Raw genomic sequence first — 7,534 nt, forward strand, 5'->3', positions numbered from 1 at the left:
CTTGGACGTTATCTAATGTAAACCTCTCATTTTACAAATGAGGAAAATTAGGTGCTGAGAGGCGAGTGGCTTGCAGTTGGTGTGTGGCAGAATTTGAACCTCAGTCATGATCTGATTCCTTACGATGTGAAAACATAACTTTATAATGATATAGGAATAGAACTATATAAATAAATCAACCAACCCCTCATATACGGTGTCTTTAAACATTTATAAACTAAGAGGAAATAGAATCTTCACCTTAATAAACATACCAGAAATAACAAAAATTAAGAAAATAGGGAAACGAGGTAATCCTCCTTTGTCAAACTGCTGAGTACGTAAATGAAAGTATAGATCCTTAGATGTGTAAAAATGGTAAAAAAATGTTAAAATGTCGTTCAAAAACATAGATTCTTATTAGTTGATTGAAAAAATCTGTTAAATGTAAATTCTTAGACACTGTTAAGGGTACTGCTAAATTGCCCTACAAAAAAAGCATTATCAATTTGCTCTCCTACCAATTGCTGAGTTTCCTTACAGTCTTATAAATACTAGACATTATTAAAACTTTTTAGTGTTTTTTTCCAATATGATGGCTCCCCCCCCCCAAAAAAATATATGGTATATCATTTTAATTTGTGTTTCTCTGATTACTGAGTTTTAGTATCTCATGTTTTTTGGCCCTTGTGTTTCTTCTGGTACAAATTACTTGTGCGTATGCCTTGCCCATTTTTCGATTAGGTTCTATGTCTGTTTCTTATTGATTGGATATTGCTCCTTATTCTGTTACACATAGTACAGATATTTTCCCCTGGTTTGTCACCTATCCTTTTTTATGGTTTCTTTTGCCACAAAATATTTTCGTTTTATTCTAGTCAATTATGTCAATCTTTTCCAAGGGTTTTTGTATTGTGTGTTATAAAGTTAGTACTTATATCAATTAGGGTCTTAGAAGGAATGAGAAACCATATAGTAACTGGAATAGGGAAAGCTTATTATTAACCATACTAGGGATTGTCTTGTAAGATGTAAAGAGGCCCCTAAAGAATATAGGAATAGCAGCTATAAACCCCTAGGGCTGAGATGCAGCATCCGCTTCCACCTCCCCACCCCACCCCACCTACTTCGGCACCCAGGGCTGAGAATCCAAGCCTTGTTAGAGCCTTGGTTCACTGGATGGCAGAGAAGTCACCATGGTACCCTGCCTGCAGAAGTTGCTGGAAATCTACCCTCTAAAGGTGTATGGGGTGGTATGTTGCCCAGGGCAGTTGGCTATGAAATCACCCGAGGAGGAGGCTGGGGGCAGCTGCTGACCGCTGAGTGCTGCTGGCCGCCATACACCCTAGGAGCCTGGCTCTGGAGAAGCCACCCGGGCTGCAGGACCCGGTGCGGAAGCATCCTGCTAGGAGGAGCCACCGAACCAGACGAGCGCCTTCCTCTTGGAGTAGCTCTTGGGCGCCCTCTAGTGGCAAAATTTAATATGGTCCAGCTAGCAAAGGGGAAAGACTTAAAAGGGTCCAGCTCCATCTTCTTTTTTTTTTTTTTTTTGAGATTTTATTTTTCCCAAGCCCCCCGGTACATAGTTGTGTGTTTTTAGTTGTGGGTCCTTCCAGTTGTGGCATGCGGGATGCCACCCCAGCATGGCTTGTTGAGCAGCGCCACGTCCACATCCAGAAATCGAACTGGCGAAACCCGCGGCCGCCAAAGCAGAGCGCGCGAACTTAACTACTCGGCCACTGGGCCAGCCCCTGGCTCCATCTTCTGCAGAGCAACAATTGAAAGGAGGATTTGGAGCCGAGGGGCAGTAAGTTAATAACTGGCACAGCACTTCACTATACCGGAATTTTATTTTTGTGCATGATTTGAGATAGTCATAAACAGTATTCTTTTATAATAAAATAAAATTGGAAACAACTTAAAGGTCTATTAATAAAGAAATGGTTGAATAAACTATGGTACTTCCATATCATACATTATTATGCAGCAATAAGGTGCATTTCTAGATATATGTATAAATATTACAAGATCTTTTAATCATATTGTTGAGTGAAAATTAACTATAAAGTAATACTAAGTATTATGGACACACACATCATGTATTCAGAAGTCGAAGTCCTCCTGAGATGACTTGATGAGATTCTTTATAGTTAACATCCTTTTGCAAACCAACACCAACGCACCTTATGTAATACCTTAACTGTTAGAAGTATCTTTATGCAATTTTTTGCTGTATTCTAGCTACCTTCTTATTTATAGATGCCACATAGATAAAGCCTATCTCAGGTCAAATTGACTCAGATTTCAAATTAGTAAAATTCTTAGATCTTCTAACTTCACATAATAAAAATCCCTGTATGTGTATGTGTGTTTCTTTTAGGCAGAGGTTGAAAAGATTACTGCAGTGGCCTGGGATATCTTCCAGCCCCTTCTCTTTGGACTGATTGGAGCAGAGGTATCTATTGCATCTCTCAGACCAGAAACTGTGGGTGAGAATTTCAAAGTAGTGTTTTTGCTAAAATCAACTTTTTATATTCAGTTGTAGTATCTGTAGTAGGTTTATATTTGGTGGTTCCCATTGTCACAATTATATAAAAAGTTAATACTGATCTTTTAAGCAGTTGGTTAGAAAAGAATGTTTGTCAATCTAAGACAGTAAATTTTATGCCTTAAATATTGTTGCTTGTAAAGAAAAGTGTCGCTCTTAACTACTATCAAGAAAATGCAGGCCTTAAAATTTTTTTCCAACGATAAGAATGTTCATCTAGGCTTGTCCTGATCAAGGGCCAGAATTTTAAAGATAATTAGGCAGTTCTATAATATGTATCCATGGGATAGAAATGTTTGTTCATTCATTCTTTTATTCATTCATACATTCAAAAGCCATCATATTAAAACTGTTGACTTTTAGTACCATACTCAAAAATTAATTTGTACACGTATACAGATGGTCCCCGACTGACGATGGTTTGACTTAGGATTTTTTGACTTTACCATGGTATGAAAGTGATATGCAGTCATTAGAAACCATACTTCGAATTTTGAATTTTGATCTTTTCCCCGGCTAGCGATATGCCATATGATCCTTTCTCGAGATGCTGGGCAGCCGCCAGTGAGCTGCAGCTCTAGTCACCACAGGATCATGAGGGCAAACGACCCATACACTTCTACCCTTTCTGTTTCTCAGTTTCAGTAAGTATTCAAGAAATTACATAAGATAGTGAACATTTTATTATCAAATAGGCTTTGTATTGGATGATTGCCTAACTGTAGGCTAATGTAAGTGTTCCTAGTACATTTAAGGTAGGCTAGGCTAAGGTATGATATTTGGTAGGTTAGGTGTATTAAATGCATTTTTTTCTTTTTCTTTCTTTCTTTCTTTCTTTTGGTGAGGAAGATTGGCCCTGAGCTAACATCTGTTGCCAATCTTCCTCTTTTTGCTTGAGGAAGATTGTCGCTGAGCTAACACCTGTGCCAGTCTTCTTCTAATTTGTATGTGGGATACCGCCACGGCATGACTTGAGAGCGGTGCTAGGTCCACACCTGGGATCCAAGCCTGGGAACCCTGGGCTGCTGAAGCGGCAGGTGCGAACTTAACCACTATGCCACCAGGCCAGCCCAAAGTGTATTTTTGACTTACAATATTTTGACTTAAAGTTGACTTTCAACTTATGATTGGTTTATCAGGATGTAACCCCATCGTACATCAAGAAAGACCTGTACTCATTATTTCCTTCTTTTCTTGCATCACAGTATTATTCCGTCCATACTAGGGATCCCATCCCTGCCACCTCCTTCTAGATCTCACACAGAGTCTCCCCTTTTTCTGACACATCTTCAGATATCCTTGTCACAGCTTTCTCTTCTGCAGAATTGAAACAGATTTTAATCTCTCCTATCTTAAAATAGTATCTTTCTATTCTGACGCATGTGACAACATAGATGAACCTGAGGACATTACACTGGGTAAGATAAGCCAGTTACAGAAAGACAAATCCCGCATGATCCCACTCCTGTGAGGCATCCAGAGGAGTCAAATTCATAAGGACAGAAAGGAGAGCGGTGGCTGCCAGGGTTTAGGCGGGGAAATGGGGACTTGCTGTTTAATGGGTGTAGAGTTTCAGCTTTGCAAGATGAAAATGTTCTGGAGATTGGTTGCACAAAAATGTGAGTGTTTAACTTAATGCTGCTGAACTGTACACTTAAAAATTGTTAAGATGGTAAATTTTACGTGTATTTTACCACAGTCAAAATTTGAATAAATATATATACATATATATATATATATCCCTTCTTCATTTCACTTCCCCCCTCACCTACCACTCTCTCTCTTCCTCTTTTCAAACTTTTCTAAAGAGGTAACTGTGTCCCCCTTTTCCATTTCAACTCTCATGCCCTCCCTCAGAACATTTCAGCCCAGCTTCTGCCCCATTCCACAACCAGCCCCGCCCTCACCACGGTCGTATTGCTGGATACACGAAATACGTGTTAGTCTTGACTTGACTTGATCTCTCAGCAGCATTGGACGCTATTGACCTCTTTACAACACTTTTTACGTTGAATTTTTACATTTTCCAGTGCCCTCTGAGTCTTCCTTTACACTATATATGGCTTAAGTGCTGCTCTTCCTCCAAGTTCTTTCAAAAGATTTCTACACTTCACGCTGGGTATCATTTCTCTGAGCTCAGCTACACTCAGTGGCTTCGATTATAAACTATGTAATTGCAAAATCTTTATCTCGAATTCAACATAGCCAGTTGCTGCTTGGACATCACCACTTGTAAATCCCACAAAACTTGAGGCTCAGTGTGTCCAAGGCTTCCTCATCATCCTCCCCAGACTGCTCCCTCCTGGGAATGGGATCGTCCCTTTTGTATCTTGTACTTAAGGCAACAAATACTTTTGAAAATCTACCACGCTGGGAAAAATGCCCTCCAATAAAGAGCCACAGAACCTTTTCATAAAGAAACCATGTTGCAGATTCACAATAGAGCATCAAGCAATGTCTGTCTGGTGTTTTACCAGCCTCTTGAACTTGAGAAAGTTATTTATCCTTTCTGATCTTCATTTTTTTTCAACTGTAAAGTGAGAATAATTACTCCACAGGTTGTAAAGATTAAGTAAAGAGATGCATTTAAAGCTTAATACAGAACCTAGCACAGAGCAAGCACTCAACAAATGTTACTTTTTCAAAAACCACCCTATTACCTAGTACTCACCTTAGCTTTGCCTTTCTCAGGTCCGGTAGCTTGCCTTGCCCTAGTCACAATCTCTTATTTTGCAAATCAGAATGAACTTACCTTTATCAGCAAAGGATTCTGAAGGACTGAACGAAGTAGCTGTACACATCAGCCAGGGTGATGGGCAGTCAGTGCACACACCAGTATGGGGAAACAGGTGTAGAAGCCAGTGTCTATTCTGACTGGTCAGTGCCCAGCCAGCTCTCTTCTGACTGCCTGATTGCCTCCATACTTGCTGATAAATATTTTGAATATCACCTCTGGTCTTATCCTCTGTAAAGAATTCTCAACCACTTTGATGAAAATATTAAGTTTTTTCTCTTCTGCGCCCTCTTACCGGTATATTTACACTGCACTCACCTTTTGGTTCTTTATGTTTCTGTCTTCCTCTGACTTTGGAGTTCATGGAGGCAAAGTCTGTACGTTATGCGTGTTTGGGTATCAGAACCTAGTCCAAATTCTGTTATGCGTAGTTATAGTTTAATAAATTCTTGTTAAATAAACACATGGGAAAAAGTGTGGTTCTTGCTATAAAGCATAAGATAAATAACATTCAAATCTCCTTTGTGGAAATTCAAATATATTTAGTTAATTTCTGGCTTTAATTTAGGGCAAATACCTTCTTTTAAACAAATGGTCTGATTGATCCTTAATATTGATGTTTTGACAAATTATGCCTAATCATTTTTGTCTTTTTAATTTTTTAATGTTTTTAGATTATTTCTGTTGATAGAATTTTGAATCAATAATCAGGAGATTCCATTTCTTCCCCAGTATTTCGTTATGTCTAAAAATTGAGTATTTCTTACAGGCCTTTGTGTTGCCACCCTGGGTATTGCAGTACTGATACGAATTTTGACTACATTTCTGATGGTGTGTTTTGCTGGTTTTAACATAAAGGAAAAGATATTTATTTCATTTGCATGGCTTCCAAAGGCCACAGTCCAGGTAATGATGGATCTTAACTCCTATTTCAATATGATCCCTTAAAATTTTGAATAAGAGGGCTTGTCCAAATTTGGTGAACAAAAGTAACTAAAGTTTGATTTATGAAAAGAATTTTTACTAATCTACTCTAAAAGTTTTATTTTTGGTATGCTGATTCCTTTAATATGATGGCTCATTTAAATTTCTTTAGATCTCCAGGGTACAACTGAAAATCCAATAAATCCCTATGTTACTAGAAAGCAGTAGTAGAGGGAGGGAAGAGTTTGAATTTTCATCAGTCAGAGCTCTCTGAATCACCTAGAGATTTTTCGTTTTGATGTCTTCTAAGAAGAGAGTGAAACAGAAATAGCGCGGCCCATGTTAGTGTTTGGAAATACTTCACTGTCAATATGATTGATGATCAGTTATGCTCAACCTCGGTCTTTATATATAATGGAGAAAGATTTATTGAGAAACAACTCAGAAAATGCTTTATTGATTTCCTAGATTATTAGTTAATATTAAATTTTTCAAACTAGCTGTACTTCCTGTCAGTTGTCTCAATCACATGACCCAAAATTTGTGCACTCTAACAAGGCACTAACAGGTGCTTGAAATTATTGACCATGCATTTGGTAGAATACCTATAATTGCTAATTAAATTAGAACTGTATAGATTATCATTTGTTGCAAATAGCCCTGATTGTATTGTATATTTTCAGACTAATTATAGCAAACAAGATTTAACTGTTGCATCCTTGATTATTTTGCAATTATTTAAATATGTAAATTTCTATTTCATGAGATGAAAATCAGATATTTTTAATTTAGGAAACTTTGAGGGTTGTGTATGCTCTGTAACTATATGCCAGATTTGGTGTGGCTATAGGTTTGGGCATTATCCCAGAGAAGTTTTTTTTTCATCAGACTTTGAAAGATGTCTGGGACATAATGGCTAAGAATACTGTGAGGTTTATATGGTACAATAAGTGGAATAGTTTCTCCCTCAGTGTCTCCAGCTTCTACACTACTTCTGGTAACTTTATTAGGTAACTATCAAAATAATTACTCTAGTAGCTTTGGTTTGAAAGATTTGTTTCTAAAGGTTAAAATTTGAAAGACAGCACTTTCCTGCTGTCAAAGCAAATTTATAATAAGGAGAAATTATCTTGGATGTGGTGAATAATGTATGTACTGTGAAGCAAGTATTGTATGGAATTTTCTTTTTTCTTCTTTTGCCACTGCCTAAGAAACAAGACTTTCTTGTATGTTTTTTTCCATATTAGTGTTCTTCAAACTTTTTGGTCCATGACCTGCTGTAAGAAATATATTTTAAATCACAATATATTTTAAATCAGCATACCTACAAACCTCAAAACATACACACA

General features: G+C 37.6%; 1 pseudogene; it reads left to right on the forward strand.

Annotated features, from left to right (window-relative positions):
• Positions 1–6,359, forward strand: part of LOC139043870 (sodium/hydrogen exchanger 9B2-like) — a 51,527-nt pseudogene extending 45,168 nt beyond the window's left edge.
• The last annotated feature ends 1,175 nt before the right edge of the window (positions 6,360–7,534 follow it).

This window comes from Equus asinus, unplaced genomic scaffold, assembly GCF_041296235.1.
Source record: "Equus asinus isolate D_3611 breed Donkey unplaced genomic scaffold, EquAss-T2T_v2 contig_4, whole genome shotgun sequence".
Lineage (NCBI taxonomy): Eukaryota > Metazoa > Chordata > Mammalia > Perissodactyla > Equidae > Equus > Equus asinus.